The 24,600-nt window shown below is 43.8% G+C and overlaps 1 protein-coding gene and 1 long non-coding RNA gene across 2 annotated transcripts in view; both read left to right on the top strand.

The window, feature by feature from the left end:
- Positions 1-24,600, top strand: part of LOC127308577 (probable pyridoxal 5'-phosphate synthase subunit PDX2) — a 75,526-nt gene that overhangs the window by 27,643 nt on the left and 23,283 nt on the right. The window lies entirely within an intron of this gene.
- On the top strand, positions 5,940-9,915 carry LOC127308578 (uncharacterized). The gene is made up of 6 exons (XR_007856684.2): positions 5,940-6,252; positions 6,341-6,437; positions 6,603-6,679; positions 7,563-7,637; positions 7,792-7,904; positions 9,604-9,915. It is a non-coding gene; the product is annotated as an uncharacterized lncRNA (long non-coding RNA).

Genomic DNA, 24,600 nt, shown 5'->3' with positions numbered 1-24,600 from the left:
GGTTTCAGGCCAGAGATCATGACATCTGAAACGAATCTCCCGGTGGATTTGCTGAGGAGTTGAATCTGCGCGTTTGAGGTTGGAGGATGGTTTGGACATGGACTAGATCTATTTGACCGTGTGAATAGGCAACTGTTCGGCCTCAAATCGACCGATGCCCTGCCATCGGCTCTTTGTGCAGCGACTTCGTTTGACAATCGGCAAAATTGACGAGAAAGCAAAATTAATAGGGGAGTATTTTCTTCATTAATAATAGAATTTCTTACAAAGAAAGAGCCGATTGCTCAAGGGAGGAAGAACAAAAGAAAGGTCTATTGACCAATCTGCTACTACTAATACTAGGCCTGTACTAGTAGATCCTAGTCTACGGGCCGTCGCTGCCCTCGTCGTCGTCATCGGAGCTCTCGTCGGTGCTGCTGCCGGCGGGCTCCTCGTCGCTGCTCCAGTGGCCCTCATTGGGGGCCTCCTCGTCTTCATCATCGTCGTCGTCGTCGTCGTCGGACCCGGCACGGAAGCGCTTCGCCGGTGGGTAATCCTCGAGGGAGTCGTCATCGTCGTCTTCCTCCTCCTCTTCCTCGGAGGAGGTGTAATCGTCCCAGGAGAATGAGTCGTCCTCGCTCTCCGATTCCAGTTCCCCATCAGCGAGGAACTGGAGGTCTTCATCTCCGCTGGTCAAGGACTTGTCGTCCTCGGACCAGACGGAGGAGGTGTGGTCCTCCTGGTCCCACTCCTCTGGGGCGCGCTCGTCGTGTGCCGCCATCAGAGCCGCCATCGGATCCCACTCTGGCGTGGGTTCGCAGGAGGAGGAGAAGGACTGGGAGGAGAGATCCGACGAGGCGGAGGAGGAAGAGGAGGAAGACATTGCTCTGAGAATGGGGTTTCTTGGTGCTGATGGCCAGAACAGAGCAAGGGGATGAAGTGGCGAACTGTTCGACGCGGTTAAATAATGGGATATGGGGGAGTTAATGTTGCAGCAGTTTCTGAGGAAGTGGTGCCAAAGAACTGTCAAATCGTGCAGAGAAGTTGAGAAGGCAAGGCGTCATGATGAAGGATACTGCGACGGTTCTGCTCTGCCACGACATGACCCGACGAAGAAAAACAGAGTGGTTTTGAAATTATCATTGCCAAAACCAGGGGGGCATGTGTTATCACCAGATTTTGGCCGAATCAGGAGATGGGCCGTAATTGAGATGGGCTTAGAAGATATACATGAAAGATACTCTCGAACCGGCCTTGTACAAGAAGTTTGGGCTAGATTGCCCGTGTATCTGTATATTATTAGATCGTGTCGGTTAGAATTAAAAGATAGAGTCTAGCCCGTACACGGGTTAGTTTATTTCCGAATTAGAAAGTCCCTTGGACTATAAATATGTACCTAGGGTTATTGAGAAAGGAGGACAATCACGTTCACAACAAACACAAACCAGGCGCATCGCCACCCCTTATTTCGAGGGTTTCTTCTGGGTAAGCATCATGCTGCCTAGATCGCATCTTGCGATCTAGGCAGTATACGTTTATTCGTTACCTTGTGTTACTCGTGCTGAAGCGTTGTTGATGGCGAGTAGCACTACTTATCATAGATGTTTTGGGGCTTGCATTGATGCTTTTCTTATGCATATTTGCTTAGCAATGCCGTCCCTCGATATCTAGCTGCCCTTACACCTATCGGGCAGCACCTTGCTTGTTCGTTACTTAGTAGATCCGATCCGTTATAGTTGTTCCTTGTTCTTCAAGGATTAGTTTAATATCTGCATGATTAGGCCTTATGCTGGGATTGGATGATCCGGTAGTGCGTGAGGTGTTGTTTTACCGTTCCTACAAGGGATGTTCCGGGAATTGACTTAATGTTGGCTTTTAGGCCTCTTTTAGGAATAGTTTCCATCATCTTTCGTATCTGCTAGGCCCAACTACGCGTAGGATGTTCCGATTATGCGGTGAAAACCCTAAACTGTCGTAGATTGGTTTAGCTTTGTTTTGATCAAGCAGGATCCCCATGTCATCGTAAATCCAACGTGAACCATGGGGCGATCGGCTCTTTGAGCCGATCCACGGGGCAACCTGAGAGCCGATCGGGCTCGTATTTAATGTTTACGTGTCTACCATGCAGGAGACTAATCGAAGCAATCCAACACCTTCCTGATCAGGTATAGGTCAGGTGGCACACCCTTGCAACCGCCAGGACGTGTGCTGGGACTTTGCGGGACGACGCGAGGCACCATGGCCCACTTAGCAGTCTTGGGAGTCTCCCGGCTCTTCGTGTTGCTTAACCACTGCTCGCCGGTGGGTTTTGGCAGGCAACAGAGACTTCTTGTATCGTGATTGCAGGGTTGCTTGAGAGGAATATCTTTGACCTCTTCCTCTCTGAGTTCGATAAACCTTGGGTGATCCACTTAAGCGAAACTTGCTGCTGTTCTACAAACCTCTGCTCTTGGAGGCCCAACACTGTCTACAAGAATAGAAGCACACGTAGACATCAAGCACTTTTCTGGCGCCGTTGCCGGGGAGGAAAGGTAAAAGGCACTCATACTCCGGTCCCAGGTAACTAAGTACTTTTCTGTTGCCGTTGTGTGTGTGCTCGAAGCTATTTCCTTTAGATCCTGCAATTGCATCTTTTTGTTTCTTGTTTACACTAGTAAGGCATAATGGAAAACATCTGTGAGCTTTTTAAACTATTTCCTGAGTCAAGACATGAATGGTTTAATGCGAAAATTGAAAAACCTATGGAACCTTATTTGCATGCTAGTAGCAGTGATATTAGTATGAACTCTTTGAACACCATTGTTGCTAATGATATAGAAAATTCTAAGCTTGGGGAGGTCGGTTTTGATGAAAATGATCTCTTTAGCCCTCCGGGTATTGAGGAGAAAGTTTATGTTGATTATGATATGCCTCCCATATATGATGATTATAATGATAGTGGTCTTTTGGTGCCGCCTACTATGGAGGATAAAGTTTATTATGATGATACTATACCTCCTATATTTGATGATGAGAATAATAATGATAGCTACTTTTTTGAATTTGCTCCCACTACAACTAATAAAATTGATTATGCTTATGTTGGGAGTAGTAATAATTTTATGCATGTGAATAAGAATGCTTTATGTGATACTTATATTGTTGAGTTTGTTCATGATGCCACTGAAAGTTATTATGAGAGAGGGAAACATGGTTATATGCATCTTAATAATATTAAGTTTCCCCTCTTTGTGTTGAGAATCTTGAAGCTACTCGTGTTTGATCTTCCTATGCTTGTCACTTTGCTCCTCATGAATTTATTTGTATACAAGATTCCTTTTCATAGGAAGCATGTTAGGCTTAAATGTGTTTTGAATTTGCTTCTTGATGCTCTCTTTTGCTTCAACTCTTATTTCTTGCGAGTGCATCATTAAAATTGCTGAGCCCATCTTAATGGCTATAAAGAAAGAACTTCTTGAGAGATAACCCATGTGTTTATTTTACTACAGCAACTTTTGTTTTATATTTGAGTCTTGGAAGTTGTTACTAATGTAGCAACCTCTCCTTATCTAATTTTATTGCATTGTTGTGCCAAGTAAAGTCTTTGATAGCAAGGTTCATACTAGATTTGGATTACTGCGCAGAAACAGATTTCTGTCTGTCACGAATTTGGGCAGGGTTCTCTGTAGGTAATTCAGAAAAATCTGCCAATTTACGTGCGTGATCCGCAGATATGTACGCAACTTTCATTCAATTTGAGCATTTTCATATGAGCAGGTCCAGTGCCTCTAAAAAATTCGTCTTTACAGACTGTTCTGTTTTGACAGATTCTGCCTTTTATTTCGCATTGCCTCTTTTGCTGTGTTGGATGGATTTCTTTGTTCCATTAACTTTCCGTAGTTTTGTGCAATGTCCAGAAGTGTTAAGAATGATTGTGTCACCTCTGAACATGTGAAATTTTTGATTATGCACTAACCCTCTAATGAGTTTGTTTTAATTTTGGTGTGGAGGAAGTTTTCAAGGGTCAAGAGAGGAGGATGATATACTATGATCAAGAAGAGTGAAAAGTCTAAGCTTGGGGATGCCCCCGTGGTTCATCCCTGCATATTTCAAGAAGACTCAAGCGTCTAAGCTTGGGGATGCCCAAGGCATCCCCTTCTTCATCAACAATTTATCAGGTTTCTTCTCTTGAAACTATATTTTTATTCGGTCACATCTTATGTACTTTACTTGGAGCGTCTGTTTGTTTTTGTTTTGTTTGAATAAATTCATGCTTGTGTGGGAGAGAGACACGCTCCGCTTGTTCATATGAACACTGATGTTCTTAGTTCTATCTTTAATGTTCATGGCGGAGTTGAAAACCGCTTCGTTAATTGCTATATGGTTGGAAACGGAAAATGCTTCATGTGGTAATTGGTATAATGTCTTGAATAATTTGATACTTGGCAATTTTTGTGCTCATATAGATCATGTTTAAGCTCTTGCATCATGTACTTTGCACCTATTAATGAAGAACTACATAGAGCTTGTTAAAATTTGGTTTGCATGATTAGTTTCTCTAGAGTCTAGATATTTTCTGGTTGAGGTGCTTGAACAACAAGGAGACTGTAACACCCCAACTTTTTTCAACCTTGATTAGTTGTCCTTATTTCAAAAATCAGGGGGAACAAAAACTTTTTCTATAGACTAATTAAGGTGAATTGCCTTGATCTGTTGGTAGATGAATTGTCTTGATTTGCTTGTTGAATTTTGTCTTGAGCTACCTCATAGAACGACACCCCTAGTGGTTAAACAAGCAACTCACCAAATAAAACACATGTGTGGCTTAGGAAGAATTGTTTTCCTTCTTACTACATCAAACCTCTCTCCTGATGACAACATGGGTGTGCCATCTTGATTTTTCTCTTTGTGGTACAAGATAGCTCAATCATCCTTAATTCACAACTTGGTGATCTCAATGCATGGATCTCATCTGTGCATCTCCCTCTACAATTTCCACATCCTGCATGTCTCATTCTACCCTTGCGTCACATATATTCAACTTGATCTTATACCCTATCCAATGATTCAACTCTAGATCACTTCCTTCACTTTTACCTCTTGTTTTTATTCAAGTTTAATCTTCACAAAACCAAGAGTGGGAATGATGGATACATTTTGTAGCCACCATCTACCCTTGAGAACACTCCTCCCTAAATTAGTTTCCCTCCTCAAAAATCCTACAGTTTTCCTTCTCTAGTTTTGATCACAAAACTACTTCTAGTTTTATTAAAACTTTCCAAGATTTCTCTTCAAAGAAAACAAGGAACTGAAATGGGTTTTGTTTTTCATCCCATTTCTACCAAGTATTGATTTATAAAACATTATTTCTATTTTGCTTTGTTTTAACAAAAAGCTTGTTTATGGTACCTATACCATTTCTTGTTTTCCTCTTGCTTATTTTTACCTTTGAGAAAAACTCTACCTTACTTGAGAAAGTAAGTAGAATATTTTGAACCCCTATGTTCCAACTAGTTTTATCTCAACACTTTCAAACTTCATTCCACTTGAGTTCATTCCCAAGTGTCCCTAGACAATTGAGGTGTTTCAAATACTTTTCAAACAAGATCTATTTCAAATGACAACTCTTGCACATCTTATGCACATCTCTGATCCACCACATTGTATCCCCTCCATCCTCCAATTCTGGATCAAATGGATGATCATTTGATACTTTCAACTCACTCCCTATTGACCTCTCATTTGTAGAGCAATTTATATTCTTTTCCATCATTACCTTGACCTCATGAATTCATGATTTAAGTCCCCATATTCTTCATTGTGAGTATATGGTTACTTCACTCACCATCTCTCTTAATCTTGCTCTACCATTGTCTCAACCACCATCACCACCATCATCTCTTGGCCAATATGATAATTTGATCAAAGTACTTTATTCTCCAACATTGCCACCAATGTTTATTATCACCTCCTCTCCTTTGCCTCATTTCTTTTCACTCCCTACTATTTCCTCCACTCCCTCACACTCTCCTCCTCCACTTTCCCACGAAAATGGTGCTCCCCTTGCTCCCATGGCCGGCCATGGCCATGGCAAGCCACCAAGATGAAGCTCTCCCTCTCCCTCAAGCTCCTCCTCACCATGAGAGCCTCCCTCTCCTTCTTCTCCCCAACCCTAGATGGTTTTCTCTCCTCTTCTTCTTCCTCCCTTGCTAAGATTGGATCTTGATGCAGGTGCATGTTGGTCCAAGCATGGAGAAGCTTGAGCTATCCTCAGATCTGAAGTTCTTGAGCAAAGTTCGTCCAAAACCTTGCAGTAATTTCTGTATCTTGCTGTTTCAGATTCTGGTACGAAATTGTAAAATCCGCCAAATCTTGTGTGCAGATCCAAATCGAGTGATTCAAAGTTCCGCAGATAGGTATTGAAAAGATCTACAACTTGGCGTTGGTCTCATCCTCAAATTCGTTACGGATTTTGCATGGTAAATAAAGTTCTGCAAACATGCAGAATCACTGTTTGTGAGATTTCTTCCGTTTTACAAAACCTTTTTGAGCAAACTCAACTGCGGATGAAAGCCCTCTGCCGTACCTTAATTTTGGCGGTGGTTTCACTTCGATTGACCTCCTGAAACTGAAATGGTCCACAGTTCAAGATCTGGTCAGATCTGACTTTGTCGAATTAAACCAGGAGCTTGGGAACGAATTTTTGAATGAAACCAATTGGGTAAGAACCAGCTTTTCAATACCTTTCAGATGCACCTGACCTCATATTTTTATGAGTTATGTAAGATTTTGGGTGAATTAAACTTGTTATGTGTGTTCTGCAGACTTGGCTGTTAGCTTTTAAATCACCAAAAATCCATTTTTGAACCTAATTGAGTGATTCCAATTATGTAGGATTACTGAATGTTTTCTTAATCATCTCCAACAAGTTTCAAACCTTTATCTGTTCTGCAACTCCATAGTTAAAGCAAATGGTGAAAACATGCAGTAAACTTGTAAATCCATTTGTGAGAGTTTCAGAAACAATTTGAACCCAAATCCAATTGTGTGTGCATCTCTGTTTAATTATCTTTCAAATGCCAGTGGTCTCATATTTTTAGGATTTTACTACGATTTATGGCTTACAGATCTTTTTTTCTGTACAGTCAGATTCAAAGAAATTCCTAAATTTGTAGGATTCATAGTTTTGGGTGATTCCAATTGGGTTAGTCTTGTATTAGTACTGGCCATCTAGGAAAAATATTATTAGTCTCTGTTCATACATTTCTGTTGCTGTTAGTAATGTATATGTGTGACATGCTTTGTTGAAGCAAAACTTTTCGGTTTATTTAAAAACCTTGACCAATTCTTTTTAGTAGAAATGGGCAACCTTTGTTTTATGCTTGCAAAACCAAACCTCTGCAAGTTAACATCAGCTCTTTTGTTTTTCTTAAGTTTTCAAATGGTAGGGCATATTATTTGTTTCCTATTCCTGTGTGGTGTTATGTGAGCAAACTAAGTTAGGAAAACTGTTTTCTACTTTTCCAAAAATGCTTGAAAATGTTTTGTGAATGTATTTGATGTCAAACTAATGCTCTTGTCCTCTTTATGATGTTATCTACCAGGGGATGTTGGGTTATACCATGGTGATAACCGAGAGAGGCAATTGCTAAGTTGTGATACTCTCATACCTTTACTAGGTAAATAACATGGGTTTTCTTTAAGTTGTTTGTGGTATCTATAAGTCCTTTGTATGGTAGCTCTTTATTGAATGGTTAAATTATGGTTGTTGTATGTTTGTTTTGTTGGTGCAATGTGATTGATTGTGTTCCTTTTTATATTTTCGGGCGATAGACGCGAGCAATTCCGGAGAAGAAGAAGAAGTGGAATTGGACAAGGATTTTATTTATATTGTTGGGATTCTTATATTGATAGAGTTGAAGAAGTACAGGGACAAATAAGCCAAGGCAAGCCATCTTTTGATCTCTGATCCGGTGTCTAGTTGGATGTCATTTGTTGATGTTCAAAGCACCTTCATTCTATGTGTGTTATTATCTCTATTTATGTCATCTATGTGTGTTTGCAAATGGGGTACTCCCTAGTGGTGATGCTCCACTATTTGTCTTTGTGTTATGGGATGCATGGTAGCATGGCCGTGCTATCCCACTTGGTTATCTTGTATGCTCAACTTGAGCATGTTCCATCTCAAGATAGTAACTTACACCACACCCACCCCATTTGTAGTATAGAGGTATCATTGTCATGATCTTGGTGTATTCTCAACTTGAGAGGAGTATGCCGTGTACCATCTTGGAGAATATGTTGGATAGTGACACTCCACTATCTAAGTTGTGTAGTTAGCACCACAAATCTGAGAGTATATTCCTCCTTGTGTTGTCATAATACATGCTTAACTTAAGCAAGTATGATCCACTCCACTACCCCTTTATACCTCATCTATGGCGGGATGACTCTCATCTCGGCCGTAGTGCAATACTAGTTCAACTCATGAAACTATAGGTTGGGAACCCCTCAAGGTTTACCTTGTTGTAAATGTTTATGAAAACCTTGGGTGAGTTAACCTTACCCAAGTGTATGGTTTATAAAGGCAAAAAGGATCTTGTCAAAGATGGTTGAGAAAAGGAATGTGTGTGTGTGAGTTGAGTTTTGAGAAAAACGACACATGGTTCTTTGTATTCGCCCGGAACAATTACACAGCGCAACCATAGCTACTCCAACGTGGGCACGGGGCTTAACTTGACGTTTGTTCTTCTTAGCATGAGGCACCGCACAACTATACAAGGGTACGGTTACCCCCGAGTCCGGGTTGTCATGGTTGGGACAATAGTATAACGGGAGGCCTTCGGGGCTGACCCGTCCGGAAGACACTATGGGTCTCCTGGCTTGGCGGTGGAGCCACGCTCAAGAGGAGGTGAGCTGCCACGGTGCCGGGGAGGTACATACTCCATAGGGTAGGACCTCGTGTTAAGTCGAATGGGCGAAAGGTTATGTCCGGGTATCCGTCGTGGCATATGTCGTTATGCGGGGATGATGCCCACACGATAGGTATCCGGATAGTTGTGGTGAAAGTGTGCACACTCTGCAGAGTTAAAACTATTCGAATAGCCGCGTCCGCGGTCATGGACGGTTGGGATGGCCGTTACCGAGCTGTGTCGAGTTTTGGTTTTGAAAATGATTTCCAAAGGAAATGCGTGTGTTGGAAGTACCGGAAGGGTACGGGAAAGATGTTGTTGCCGACCATGTGGAGATGGTTGAGGAAAATGAAACAAAAATTGGGTGACCCTTCCTAGTGTTTTCATGTAGAGGAACTCTTCTTCTATAAAGATGTAGAGATGTCATAGTTTATCTTTTGAAGAATCTTCTTCAATAAAGATATAGAGATGTCGTAGTCTATCTTTTGAAGTATCTTCTTCAATAAAGATATAGAGATGTCATAGGACCACCAAAGTGTCCGCATCACTTGAGATGCCGGCATGCTTTATCCACAAGAGAAAACTGATTCTCTTTCACATGCTATATCCACAAGAGAAACTATTCTTCCTCTCTTGTCTCTTTTAGTTAGCTCTGTTAGCATCTTTCTTGATGGTTTGCGAGTACAATTCCAAATGTACTCACGGCTTTGTCCCTGGCTATTTACTTGGCCAGACTTGGAGGAACACGATGGATGAAGAAGGAGTTGACGACGTCTATGCGAGCTAGGAACGTCTTCCCAGTCAGTTGCCTGTAGGGTTATGGCAGATGACTTGGGTACTGCGCTGCTGAAGTGATGATGCTACTCTGATGTTTAGTTAGCCCTTCGAGGCTATTATGTAAGTATGGGTCATGTGACCATGTTGTAATTTTCTTTCTCCGCTTTGTAATGGATGGTGTAATTTGATATCAGTTCGGTTATGTGTTCACGGCGCACTGATCATGGGATCGTGAACTGTATACATAACAGGGAATTTCGGACCGTTAGTCCGGGGTCCCCACAGAGACGATGTAAAGTCTTATAATGCTTACAATATGTTCATATGTGAGTCTTGCTACACCATTTTATACTTGAGTTTGCTTCAAACAACCTTGCTAGCCTAGCCTTGTATTGAGAGGGATTCTTCTCGTGCATCCAAATCCTTGAACCAAATCCATGCCATTTGTGTCCACCATACCTACCTACCACATGGTATTTATCCGCCATTCCAAAGTACATTACTTGAGTGCTACCTTTAAACTTCTATTCTTTGCCTTTACAATACATAGCTCATGGTAAAATAGCCTTAAAAACTATTGTGGTGAAGAATATGTACTTATGGATCTTATTTCTTAATAAGTTGCTTGTTGAGCGGTAACCATGTTTCTGGGGACGCCATCAACTTTTACATTTGTTGAATATCATGTGAGTTTCTATGCATGTTCGTCTTGTCTGAAGTAAGGGCAATTTTCATGATCAAATGGTTTGAGTATGCATATTGTTAGAGAAGAACATTGGGCCGCTAACTAAAGCCATGAATCATGGTGGAAGTTTCAGTTTGGACACAAATCCTCAATCTCTTATGAGAATATTATCTGTTGTTAAATGCTTATGCATTAAAGAGGAGTCCATTATCTGTTGTCTATGTTGTCCCGGTATGGATGTCTAAGTTGAGAATAATCAAAAGCGAGAAATCCAATGCGAACTTTCTCCTTAGACCTCTGTACAGGCGGCATAGAGGTACCCCTTTGTGACACTTGGTTGAAACATATGCTATGCAATGATAATCCATGTTAATCCAAGCTAATTAGGACAAGGTGCGGGCACTATTAGTATTCTATGCATGAGGCTTGCAACTTATAGGATATCTTATACATAACGCATATGCTTTATTACTACCGTTGATAAAATTGCTTCTATGTTTTCAAAATAAAAGCTCTAGCACAAAAATAGTAATCCATGCTTCCCTCTGCGAAGGGCCTTTCTTTTACTTTATGTTGAGTCAATTTACCCACTTCTTTCTATCTTAGAAGCAAACACTTGTGTCAACTGTGTGCATTGATTCTTACATGTTTACCTATTGCACTTGTTATATTGCTTTATGTTGACAACTATCCATGAGATATACATGTTACAAGTTGAAAGCAATTGCTGAAACTTAATCATCCTTTGTGTTGCTTCAATGCCTTCTACTTTGAATCTATTGCTTTATGAGTAACTCTTATGCAAGTCCTATTGATGCTTGTCTTGAAAGTATTATTCATGAAAAGTCTTTGCTATATGATTCATTTGTTTACTCATTGTCTTCATCATTGCTTCGAATCGCTGCATTCATCTCATATGCTTTACAATAGTATGATCAAGATTATGTAAGTAGCATGTCACTACAGAAATTATTCTTTTTATCGTTTACCTACTCGAGGACGAGTAGGAACTAAGCTTGGGGATGCTTGATACGTCTCCAACGTATCTATAATTTCTGATGTTCCATGCTTGTTTATGACAATACCTACATGTTTTATTCACACTTCATATCGTTTTGATGCGTTTTCCGGAACTAACCTATTGACGAGATGCCGAAGTGCCAGTTCCTGTTTTCTGCTGTTTTTGGTTTCAGAAATCCTAGTAAGGAAATATTCTCGGAATTGGACGAAATCAACGCCCAGCATCTTATAATTGCACGAAGCTTCCAGAACACCGGAGAGGCACCAGAGGGGAGCCCTAGTGACATAGGCATCCCCAATGGGCCTGCTGATGATGGTACCCGGGGTTTACTGAAGGCCCACTACCCGAAGAATAAGAAGGTTTGGGAGCCCAAGATATTGTTAAGGAAAGCTAGAGTTGTAATAGGAAGCATTATGTGTAATCTTGCGGGAGGAGTTAGAAACCTTCCCGGACTCTGTAACTTGTACAATACGAATCCCTCGGCTCCGCCTCCTATATAAGGGAGAGTCGAGGGACACGGAAGGCATCGAATCATTGTTTCTCAAACCCTAGTTTTCATATTCGTCGAGTACTTTTCGGCTGAAACCTTCGAGATCTACTTGCCCTCTACATCCAACTAAACCCTAGTCTACGATCCGTAGGCATTGACAAGTTAATACCTTGTCAATTGGCGCCGACCGTGGGGTCTAGAGGCGACAAGGAGCTGATCTTGATGGCACGTTCAAGATCGTCGACTTCATCAGTAGCAAGCAACATCATGGAGAGAGGCAAACAGATCGAAACTGGTCTCGTTGATTTTAGTCCTCACCCGCCCTCCCGTTTGGATGCATATGAGTATCTGGAGGAGCCCATGAAGATGACGTTTGGAAAATTCCACTTCCACGTCGAGAAAGAAGGATCGTATCGTCTCGAAGTTCCGATTTCGTCGGGATTATCGGCGGATGGTTTTGACTTCTCAAACTCAGTATCATCCGTCGAGTCAAGCGACAAGGAGATTTCGTCGCCACGCTTCATCGGCAGCAGGGCAAGTGAAAAACTCGCCAAAATCTTCAGCGACATGTCCTTCGAGTCATCGGCGGACTCCTATATAAGCGATGATTCAAGCGACACCGATAGCTTCGACTTAATCGACAAATCCATCTCTATTGGGAAGGTCTTCACCAATCTCTATGATGGTGTCACCGAACCAAGCAAAGCGAAAACTCCAAAATATCACCAAGTTTATGCCATTGGAGAAGCAAGTCGCGATCAAGAGGAAACATCAGAGGCTTTCGACGATTTGGGAAATCCTTATGTCGATCCCTCAGATCTAAGGAGAGGTTTGGGCACTAAATATGTTGGGCCCACACCACATGCCAGAGTTCAACTTCCACAAGCAGCCTGGGATAGAGCTGCGAAAGCTCTAGATGGCTCTGAACCAATGGAGACAACTGCTACAGTCGAAGAACTGCAAGCTTATCAATATAGACTCGCCAGAGCTGGAAGAGAGTTGGAAAAACAGACAGCTGCTTTGAACAGAAGAAGGGAGGCAGCTTCCGCATCAAGCAGGCGACGAGCGGAATTAAGTCGACACTCAGAAACTTCGGGAGATAGTCATAGAGAAGCTCGGAGGAGAGCAAGATCTCGGCTGCAAAATATACCGGAAGCTGAAAGAGAAACTCTAATCCAAAACCTCGACATGTCCTTTATGTCAATCGACACGAGGGGGAATATTATCCCAAAAACACCGGAAGCAGGGTACATGGCGACACAAGCCTTCATCTTAGCGTCCAGGCCACCTCCCGGAGATCCAAGGGAAGCGCTGTACAACATGGCCATGGCAGGATGTGGAGCCATGGGAGCAGCGTTCACAGCCACACCTCCCGAAGGAACTGCAAGGCAAAATAGTCCGAGACCTACCGCAGCAGTACAAGATCCACCAAGAGCAAGTGGAGCCAGGGACACAACAACTCAAGCCAGAGTTGATAGAGCGCGACAAGAAAGAAGGGAACGATGACATTCACCAGAACTTGCTGAAGAGGACATGTGTGGACTCCCATGCTTCACACGACGGGTCCGAAAAACTCGAGTTCCATCAGGATTCAAGCTACCCGATAGTTTCAAGAAATTCGATGGCCTGCAAGACCCCGAGGATTGGCTTGTGGATTACCTCGAGACAGTAAAATTGATAGGCGGGACCAGAGCGACAGCCATGCAGAGCATCCAGATACATCTGAGCGGAGCCACCAGATCATGGATAAAAAAGCTTCCCCCAGGTTCCATCGACAGCTGGGAAAGTTTCGAGGACGTGTTTATCAAGAATTTCCAGTCAACCTGCAAGAAACCTGCGACATTAGAGGAGTTGAGGTCATGTCGACAAAAGCATGATGAATCAATGAGGAAGTACATTCAAAGGTGGAACATCATCAAAAACTCGGCAGAAAATATATCTGACGAAAGAGCGATAGATGCATTTGTTGCAGGAGTTCGACGAGGAGATTTCGTGGAGGACTTGGGGAGGACAAACCCAAGAACAGTATCAGCTTTAATGGAGATAGCAAACAGATGGGCAGATGGCGAAGATGCGGTACATAACAAACGACATAGGTCCCCAGAGGAAGATCGCAGTCGAAATTTTCAAAATAGACGTCGATTCCCTCGTCAATTTTCAAGTTACGATGCACCTGGCCAAATATCGGCTGGCTTTCGAGGAAACAATGGAGGAAACAGTAGAGATGACTACCAGAGAAGTAATGCACAACAAAGCGACAATAGAGATAACAGGCAAAATAGCGGACCAAGGTTCCAGAGACCTTTTGTGTCTCCCGAAGAGATGATGAACGGGCCGTGTCAGATGCATTTCTTTCTCGGTAGCAATGGAAAAAGACAGTCAGGACACTTGCAAAAGGATTGCCGAAATTTCCAGGCAATGTTAAGATGGGCAGGACATGCAAATGCTCAGGCAGCACACAGAAATCCTCAAGGACCTAGGAGTGAGATTCACTTGCCACCTCCTCCCGCGGTTACGGATGAAAATCGACATCATCTCAGAATAGCGGCAGCACCTGCTCCACCGCCCTACGTCGATCCTAACTCTAACAGAGCGGTCTCGATGATTCAGAAAGGCAGGCTATCTAATAGAGCTCAGAAAGTAATCTCGCGACAGGTGTTTATGGCAGAAAAGATGCCACCACCAACAGTCGAGTACCTTAACTGGTCAGGGCAAGATATTGGCTTCACAATAGCTGATCATCCACAGCAAGTTCCTCGACCAGGGCAGTCAGCACTGATCTTACCAGCAGTAATCACGGGATTCGATGTATCTCGAGTATTCATAGATGGCGGCAGCAGTCTAAACCTTATGTACGCAGATACGCTAAGGAAGATGAATATTTCCCTCGCAAATTTGAAACCAACCGACACACATTTCCACGGCATCACACCAGAGAAGCCAAGTTACCCACTGGGGAAGATCAATCTCGACGTTCAGTTTGGGACCCGAGAAAATTACAGGATAGAGAGGTTGGAATTCGAAGTTGTGGATTTCCCGTCGTAGTATCATGCTTTGTTGGGGCGACCAGCATATGCTAGGTTTATGGCGGTACAACATTACACGTACTTGCTTTGGAGGTTACCTGGACCTAAGGGACCAATCACAGTCAAAGGAAGCTTCGCGCTAGCCGATAAATGCGACAAAGATTTTCATCGACTATCAGAAACTTTCGGGATGCAGGCAGAGTACGCAGCGTCAAGGCTCATGACTGATTACGATGTGCTGCCAGACGTAGGGAGGCCCAATAAAGAATCAACTTTCAATACAGCAAAAGATTCTAAGGAAGTACAGATTCACCCGATAGACCCGAAGAAAATGACGTCCATCGCAACAAACATGGACCTCGCATAGGAAAGCGCGCTCATCGAGTTCCTCCGTGAGCACTGGAAAATCTTTGCATGGTGTCCAGCTGACATGCCAGGAGTACCCAGGGAACTTGCCGAGCACCACCTAAACTTGGATCCTATTGCGAGACCAATCAAGCAACCTTTGCGGCGTTTTTCGGAACCAAACCGCAAAGTCATGCTGTCAGAAATCGATCGGCTTAGAGAAGCTGGTTTCATCAAAGAGATATCTACGGAGGCTACTTGGGTAGCTAACCCAGTAATGGTGCCGAAGAAAAACACGAAAGTCCTTCGCATGTGTGTCGACTTTACGTGCCTCAATAAACATTGTCCAAAGGATCACTTTCCCCTCCCAAGGATCGATCAGATTATCGACTCCACGGCAGGATGTGAACGTCTTTCCTTCTTGGACGCATATTCTGGTTACAATCAGATCAGATTAAAAGAAGACGACGAAGCTAAAACAGCGTTCATCACACCGTACGGCGTATTTTGTTACAAAACAATGCCCTTCGGGTTGAAAAACGCGGGAGCAACATATCAACGGATGATGCAGAAGTGCCTAGCAACACAGATTGGGAAAAATGTACAAGTGTACATCGACGACGTCGTCATCACATCAAAAAAAGGAGCAACACTAATCGAGGACTTGAAAGAAACTTTCGACAACCTCGACAAATTTTGTCTCAAGTTGAATCCGACGAAATGTTCTTTCGGCGTCCCTGCAGGAGAACTTCTCGGGTTCCTAGTCTCAGCAAGAGGGATTGAAGCAAATCCCGAAAAAATCCAAGCTATCGTAACAATGAGGAAGCCAACAAAGTTGAAGGAAATACAGCGATTAATCAAGGCGAGTCGCAGCTTTAAGCAGATTCATCGACAGGCTGGGAGAAAAGGCGTTACCATTCTACGCCTTAATCAAACAAGGAGAGAAGTTCCAGTGGAACGAAGAGGCAGATAGGGCCTTCGAGAACCTCAAACGAAAAATTTCGACACCACCAATTCTAGTGGCGCCAAAAGAGAAAGAACCGCTCCTATTATATATTGCGGCTACACCTCAGGTGGTCAGCACGGCACTAGTTGTCGAAAGAGAAGAAGAAGGAAAACTCCATGGAGTGCAGAGGCCAGTATATTTCATCAGCGAAGTATTATCGCCTTCAAAACAGAGGTACCCGCAGTACCAAAAGCTAGCATATGGAGTATTCACAACCGCAAGAAAATTGCGCCACTATTTTTCGGCGCATCCGATAATAGTGGTGAATGAGGCGCCTTTATCCAACATACTCAATAATCCAGAAGCTACAGGCCGTGTCTCCCTTTGGGGAATAGAACTTTCTCCGCGGGACATCACGTATGAAAAAAGAAAGGCAATAAAATCACAAATTCTACCAGACTTCATCGCAGAGTGGATGGAGTTGCAAAACACAGGACCTCCGGATTTATCGAGAACCTGGACTATGAACTTCGACGGGTCCAAAAGGTTAGAAGGAGCTGGAGCAGGGGTAATACTCATATCACCTGAAGGCGACAAATTGAAGTACGTCCTGCGGATGACGTTCCCAAACGCATCTAATAATGAAGCACAATATGAAGCCCTTATACATGGGATGAAGATGGCGAAAGCCTGCGGCGCAACTCGACTAAAGATATTCGGCGACTCACAATTGGTAGCTCAGCAAGTCATGAACCAATGCGACACGGTCAATGATAGCATGGTGGCGTACAAAGAGATGTACAATGAGCTAGAGAAGCTGTTTGATGGATGCGAAGTAAACCATATCAGTAGGCTGAGCAATGATGACGCCGATGTTCTCGCAAACATCGGGTCGCAGTGCCTCGCAATTCCCCCAGGTGTGTTCTGGGAAGAAATAACATAGAGGTCCACGAAGCCGAAGAAATTAACAAAGAAGGAGAAGAGCGAGAAACCCTCGGGGGCTGCGAAAGAAGCATTGGAAGAAGAAGAAGAGGAACAAGATCTAGTATTGATGGTACAAACCCCGTGGATGCAGGCGTACACATATCATACATACTAAGAAAAACAATACCCGACGATCCAGTTGAAGCAAGGCGAGTTATTAGGCGGTCCAAAGCTTTCACGGTGGTCAAAGGAGAGTTATACAAACGCAGTATTTCGGGTGTGTTACAACGGTGCGTCACACCCGAAGAAGGAAGGATAATTTTGAAGGATGTACACGAAGGAGTATGTGGCCACCACGCGAGCAGTCGAGCTATTGCAGCCAAAGTTTTTCGAGCAGGATTCTACTGGTTGACAGCAATTGAGGACGCGAAGGAGATAGTGCGAACTTGTGATGCATGTCAGAGATTTGCCGCAAAACCTCACTCTCCGGCAGCAGAATTAATGCCAATACCCTTATCTTGGCCTTTCGCTCAATGGGGTCTCGATATGGTGAGAAAATTACACAAAGCTTCGCCAGGAGGATACGAGTACATGTTGGTTGCTGTTGATAAATTCACCAAGTGGATAGAAGCAAAGCCGATAAATTCACCAGATGCAGCATCAGCAATAAAATTCGTGAAGGGCATCGTTTTTCGATTTGGAGTACCTCACAACATCGTCACAGACAATGGCAGCAACTTTACGTCAAAGGAGTTCAAGGCGTACTGTGCAGAGGTAGGCATCAAATTGCACTTCGTGTCAGTTGCACATCCTCAAACCAATGGTCAAGTCGAGAAAGCCAATGGCATCATCTGCAATGGCATCAAGAAACGCTTGTTAGGACCACTGGAAAAAGCTCGACATACCTGGCCAGAAGAATTACCAAGTGTGTTATGTAGCATCCGAACAACACCAAATACAGCGACACAGGAGACCCCGTTTTTCCTTGTCCATGGAGCAGAGGCGATGCGCCGATAGAAATAGAGCACGACTCCCCCAGAGTCACAGAGTATAATGAAGAAGCTTCCAGGAAAGCACTGGAAGACGACGTCGACGCACTTGACGAAGCTCGAGACGAAGTATTATCAAGGGTAACCAAATATCAGCAGGACCTGAAAAACTACCACAGTCGACGTTTGCGACTAAGATCTTTTCAAGTTGGAGACTTAGTTTTGCGACTCAACCAAGAGCGTACTGAAAAACTCGAGTCACCATGGCTTGGCCCCTACGTCATTACGGAAGTAATCGAAGGAGGAGCATACAGGATAAAAGATAAGAAGATAGGGGTTCCCGAGAAAAACCCCTGGAACGTGGCACAACTCAGGCGGTTCTACGCTTAGAGTCGAAATATAGTCCTCCCCTGTAGAAATACAATGTACTGAAACGCCCGCGAGTTTTCAGACGCACTCTTTTCCTTTTTCGGGGCACCGAGTGGGGCCGAGAAAGGTTTTTAATGAGGCGGGCTCGCGGTGCTGCAATATAATAAAGATAGTGGAGATATACTTCTTATTCTTCGACGCACTGGGGGCTCAATGCCTTCAAAGTTACAAAATATATACAAAACTAGGCTTACCGAAATATTTCGCCTTGGTACAAGAATACCTCGCCAAATAGAATATCGGAAGCCAACAACTATAAATATAGTGTACTCGTCAAAATATTATTGCTTTGGTTTGAAAACCTCGCAACAAAAAGATAGAACGTCACCACCAAGACACTCGGGGGCTCGTACCCATTGATAGCGAAATATATGTACCTTCTCGCAATAAGAGACAAATCTTCGGGATAACAAAATAGTATAAGCCCCAGCCAAAGGCTCGGGGGCTCGACGATCAAAAATAGAAACAATACATACTTACAGAGTTGACAGCTTTACAATATAGCTCATGTGTACAAAGACGTATCAATGGTGAAACTACAGAAAAAGGAAAAAAATTTCAGTGAATACCTAGCACATGGTCTATGGTTACTCGTTCATTGGAAGGGCGGGTACTATGCTCGGCATAGCTACCCTTCACAAAGAACTCAGCGTCCATCCGAAGAAGTTCATCCATCATATCTTCGGCTACAGGAGTCACCAGATCATCAATCTTGCTCACGTCTCTCTTTTTCTTCGACATTTTAGCCAGGCACGTAGGAACAATTTGATCCATGGGCAATTAAGGATGGCAAATTTTTATCATCATCATAGCAAATCTCGCGCCAGCAGAGAGTTGAGCCCGCACAAAGCCATGGATTCGAGGAGCATCTCGAAATTTTTCCATTAATGCAGGAAGAGTCTCTGGCATTTTGTTGCGAGGGAACATGGTTCCATAAACTAAAAATAGGGTCTTCGTACAGAAATCAAGGAAATCACGGACCTGACCCGCGCGATCTTAGAATCTGACAATGTGACGGGTACGCTCGGGAGTAACCCAAAAGTTAGAACCATGTCGGGACGCCAGTTGGAGCAAAGAATTGGCTCGAGCTTCAACACGTTGATCTTCGGCAGCAGTATCCAAAAATGAGCCTGGTACAACGAATAAATTGATAAGGAAGGAAAAATAGCAAAAATAACATCCAGCATGGTTGTGAACAAGAAACATACCTGTCATGTCCAAGCTGGCATTAGTCATCAGCTGTAGCATATAATTTTCTCGAGAGGAAGCTTCGGTAGCCTCAGCAACAGCAGCATCCCTCGCAGCAATGGCTTCTTGTGCCTGTCGAAGAGCAAATTTTTCCCTCTCGGATGCTTGTCGAGATTGTTCCATCATCACAAGAGTTTGTTTTTTCATGGATTGGAGTTTTTGGCGCAATTCTTGCAAATCTTGCGACAAATGTTGCCCGGAAGAACCGTCGACAAAGTTATCATTGACTAGTGTTTTCTTCGAGAAGGAGGAAGCAGGAGAAGTATCGGCAGAATGAGGATCGGCAGAGTAGTTATCAAATATCAACTGGAAAAGAAAATTCCAATATCAAAGGATTGCACAAGACAGAATTCCATTGATCTTCAAGAAATTTACATAGATATTACAAAAGGAGTTCTTCAAAAGTACTAAGGAAATTGTCGCCAAAGCTACTATGGAGACAATAGCTAAAGAAACAAGAAAAATAAAAAGAAGGGGCATTCAACTAGACCTCCAGCCTTGATGAGCTAGGAGTCGAAGATGGCTTGATCCCGAGATAGGACAGGATTTTCTTCGTGTTGGGCTTTGCCGCCTTGATCAACGATCGCCACTTTTTCTGCTCTACCTGTTCTGTGTCGCCTACCTTCGCCCAGTCGATAGTTTGTTGGCTATCAGCGACCAAAGCAACAGTGCTTTCAACAGCGACCTTCATATTTTCCTGGCGCATCTTCAGCCCAAGATCTTCAGGAGGATTAAAGCACTTGGCAAGAGTAAGGAAAGTTGCGGGTTCCTCTTTCTTCGGGAAGAAATAGGGGAAGAGTCGCGACAGCCCTGCTTTCGCTTGATCAATGCCCTCGCGTGCTTCTGTTCCATGAAACTCCAGGAACGAAATGGCGTCAAGAAGAGGATCATTGTCGGGATCTTCAAGTTCAAATTGTTGAGATGTTTTACCTGTCAAGATAAAAACTTATTGATCAACAAACAAGAGAAGGAAAGAAAGTCCAAAGGATGAGAAGTGGTTCAGATACTTACTGACAAAGCGACGGTTTTGCGACCTTACGCGCTTAATGATCGCTTCCTCGCGAGCAGATTGTGCGGCTATATGCTCGCTCAGCGAAGTCTCGGCATCATGAAGTCTCTTCCTAAGATCTTCGACACCAGCAGCATCAGCCTTGGCCTTGTCAGCATCTGCTCTAGCCTGGATAGCATCTGATTCGGCCTTCTTACGAGCCTCTTCACTTTGCTCTAATTTTTGAGCAAGTGTATTGGCACGTTCGTTGACCTCCGCCAGTTTTTCTGCCAAGAAAGTTATATTAAGTTAAAAACATCGACAACAAAGGAGTAAGAAGGCAAGGGCAAAAAGAAGCAGCAAGGCATTACCTTCAGTCTTACTCGCATACTCGCGATACCCAATGAATTGGGCACCAATACGAATAAGCTCTTTTATCATAGGCTGTCAAAGAAGGACAAAGAAAGAAAATGTCGATATAGGAAAAATATTATGGCATAAAGAAGCAAACAGAGGAAATATAGACAGTGACAAGAAAATTAAGAACTTACATCATCCAAGAGATGGTTACAGGAGTTACTCAATTGGAGAGTAGGCTCCGGGATTGTCTCAACCCTTGCCCTTTTTGGTGAAGGGACAAGGGGGCTTGAAGGAGGAGTAGAAGCGTCGACGTTTTGTTGAGGAGGCGAGGATTCATCTCCTTCAACTGGCGTCTCCGAAACAACTAGAGTATGTGATGTACTCGTTCGAGCAGCCACATCAAAAGCTGGTACTTCTTCCTCATCATCACTGCGATTAAATGATGGCAGCATAAAAAGCAAGATAGAGAAAAATCTTCGAGTACAAAAAAAAGAGAGGTGACTTACGAACTGATGAGGGCCTCAAGGTATGGATCATAAGCTGCCTTCTGATGTGAAGGAACAACTTCTTCGGCTTTGGAGGTGCTGGAATCTTCGACATCACTCCTTTTCCTTTTCTTCTTTGGAGAAACAGCAGGAGGAGGAGATTGTGCTGATGCAGTGCCTTCAGAGGCAGCCTCCTTTTCAACAGATCCTGCAGATTTTCGAGAATCTGCGGGTTCATTCACAAAAGAGGGGGCATCTTGGTTGTCATCGGTGACAACGGCCCTTTCTTCGACTTCTCCACCCTCAGGAAGGGGCGGAAGTGAGACAAGATTTGGATGGTTCTATAAAAAACAGGGGAAAGTGTCAAAAAAGGAGTTACAAAAAGATAGCAAGGCAATAACAAATCAATCGACAAAGCTTACCTTAGGAAGCGCATTGGTGGCACTGTATGGTTTTACACGACAAGAAGAAGGGACAGAATCTTTTTTGCTGAGAGAGGAAATTTTTCGGACAAGCTTTTCTAAATCCTTGACCTCCAAATCTACTGACAACCGATCTGCCTCCTCGTCGCCAGCATACTTCCAGAGAGGATTTTTGCGATCCTGAAGAGGCTGCACTCTGGCCCTAAGAAAATACGCTGTGATTTGGATACCTGACAATTCTTCGCCGCGAGTATTTTGCAACTCATGGATGCGAGTCATCAAGGCCTCCGTCGATGCTTTTTCTTCCCCGGTAGCCTCTGCATCCCAGGAGCGGCGGCGAAGGATTTTTTCGGCACCATCGAAAGGAGGGATGTTGTCTTCAGCGCATCCATGGTTCTCCTCTTGAATGTACAACCACTTCTTGCGCCACCCTTGAACTGAGTCAGGGAGTTTGACGTCGAAGTAATCGACAGTGGGGCGCACAGAAATAACAACGCCGCCTATATTATAGGCGATATTGGGAGAGCCATTGCGGCGACAAAAGAAAATGCGCTTCCATAGCGCCCAGTTAGGCTGGACGCCAAGGAAGGCCTCGCAGAGGGTGATGAAAATGGAGATATGGAGGATTGAGTTGGGCGTGAGGTGGTGAAGTTGAAGACCATAAACAAAAAGCAATCCACGGAGGAAAGGATGAATGGGGGCGGAAAGACCGCGGATGAGATGGTCGACAAAACTTACCCGGTACCCCATTGGAGGGGTTGGGTAGCTTTCTTCACTAGGGAAGCACAGCGCTTTAGGCTTCTTGCTAATCCCTAGCTTCTTCAAGAGATTGATGTCCTGAGAGGAAATTTTGGACCTTTCCCACTCCGCGCTTCCCAGATCTGCGGCAGCCATTGATGATTCAGGCGTGCTGCGCTTGATCAACCGACGTGGTGGCATCAACAATGGCGCAGGAATGCAGCTTGAAGAAGATGGGCGTAGGAAGTTGTGGGGCGCATGAGAAGGTTTTGCGAAGAAGAGCAGGAGAGCGGCGCGAGCGGAAGTGCTCGAGGAAGAAGAAGGAGATCTTATATAGAGGTGCGATGAAGCGGCGGACCGTTGGATGGAAAAAATGTGTGACAGATGATAACCACGTGGACACAAGGGTAAAAAAGTATTTTAACACTGGAGAAGTTACAGTACGTGCGCCAGGAAAAGTGGAGGACGTGTGTCCCCCACCTACACGACGTGTCAAGATAATGGATAATTTGGGCCCGCAAGGCAGTGGGAGAAAACTTCTCGCCATTTTCGGATTCGCAATCGTGGCTATCGTCAGCAATAACGTCACCTTGTCAGAGAGAAAAATTCGACTCAACAGTGGCATAAAAAGGCGACATGAAAAAATATCGGAGAGCCTTTGATCAAATACAAGTTTTTGATCAAATGCTCGGGGGCTACTTTGGAAAAATGAAAAGATCAAGAAAAGCAAAATAGAAATGGCATGAGCCTATGATCAAATACAAATATTTGTTCATAGCCTCGGGGGCTACTCCCATCGGGAGCGCTGTTCGCGCACCCGAGAAATTATAAAACTTCGGGAGAGAAAGAAAATATAGCGGCATAAAGCATGGAGCCTACAACCAAGCACAAGTCCTTGGCTGTAGCCTCGGGGGCTACTCCCATCGGGAACGCTGTTCGCGTGCCCGATGAAATTATAAATAAAAAAAAAAGAAAGAGAAAAAGAGAGAGAAAGAGAAAGAAAGAATGCAAAGAAGAAAGATAGAAAGGCCAAAGAGTATATTTCGAGTTATAAATAACTCTGCATATACTCCCATCGGGAGAAAAATATAAGTCATCTTTGACTCAATAAAATGTGCCATTCCAACAGCCGAATAAGCACTCGACAATATATTCTCAGAACGCCAAAGTTGCGATCAATTTCTGAATGCCGCAGAACTTTGCGAAGGTAAGACCCCAGATCTGTTCTGTGAGGCGTGGCGCCATCTCTGACGTCGGTTTGCTACTTTTGTCCGTATCAACAGATACGAAGAAAAATCCTAACGGACGCGTTAGGTACCCAATAAATATAACTGGGACTCGACAGAATGGTAAGACCTTAAGCGGCACCTGTCGAAGTTTACACCAGTATCCCGAGATCATGTCCAGGGACGTGATTTTGAAGTAGGTTTTTGCGGATTGCCACTAGAGCAGTTAACTAGTACCTGATCCGTCAGATGAACTAGCCCCAACTACCATTATCCCTGCACAATATAGAAACTTATGTGAAGAAATATAGAAAGGTTTTTGAATTGTCGAGTAAAAATAAACAGTGGAGATTTTCCCTGACTCTACGATTCAAGCAAAATCTCGGGGGCTACTGACATAGGCATCCCCAATGGGCCTGCTGATGATGGTAGCCGGGGTTTACTGAAGGCCCGCTACCCGAAGAATAAGAAGGTTTGGGAGCCCAAGATATTGTTAAGGAAAGCTAGAGTTGTAATAGGAAGCATTATGTGTAATCTTGCGGGAGGAGTTAGAAACCTTCCCGGACTCTGTAACTTATACAATACGAATCCCTTGGCTCCACCTCCTATATAAGGGGGAGTCGAGGGACAC

Source organism: Lolium perenne, chromosome 6 (assembly GCF_019359855.2).
Source record: "Lolium perenne isolate Kyuss_39 chromosome 6, Kyuss_2.0, whole genome shotgun sequence".
NCBI lineage: Eukaryota > Viridiplantae > Streptophyta > Magnoliopsida > Poales > Poaceae > Lolium > Lolium perenne.
The sequence above is the reverse complement of the archived record's forward strand: the minus strand, read 5'-3'. Positions and strand labels throughout refer to the sequence as shown.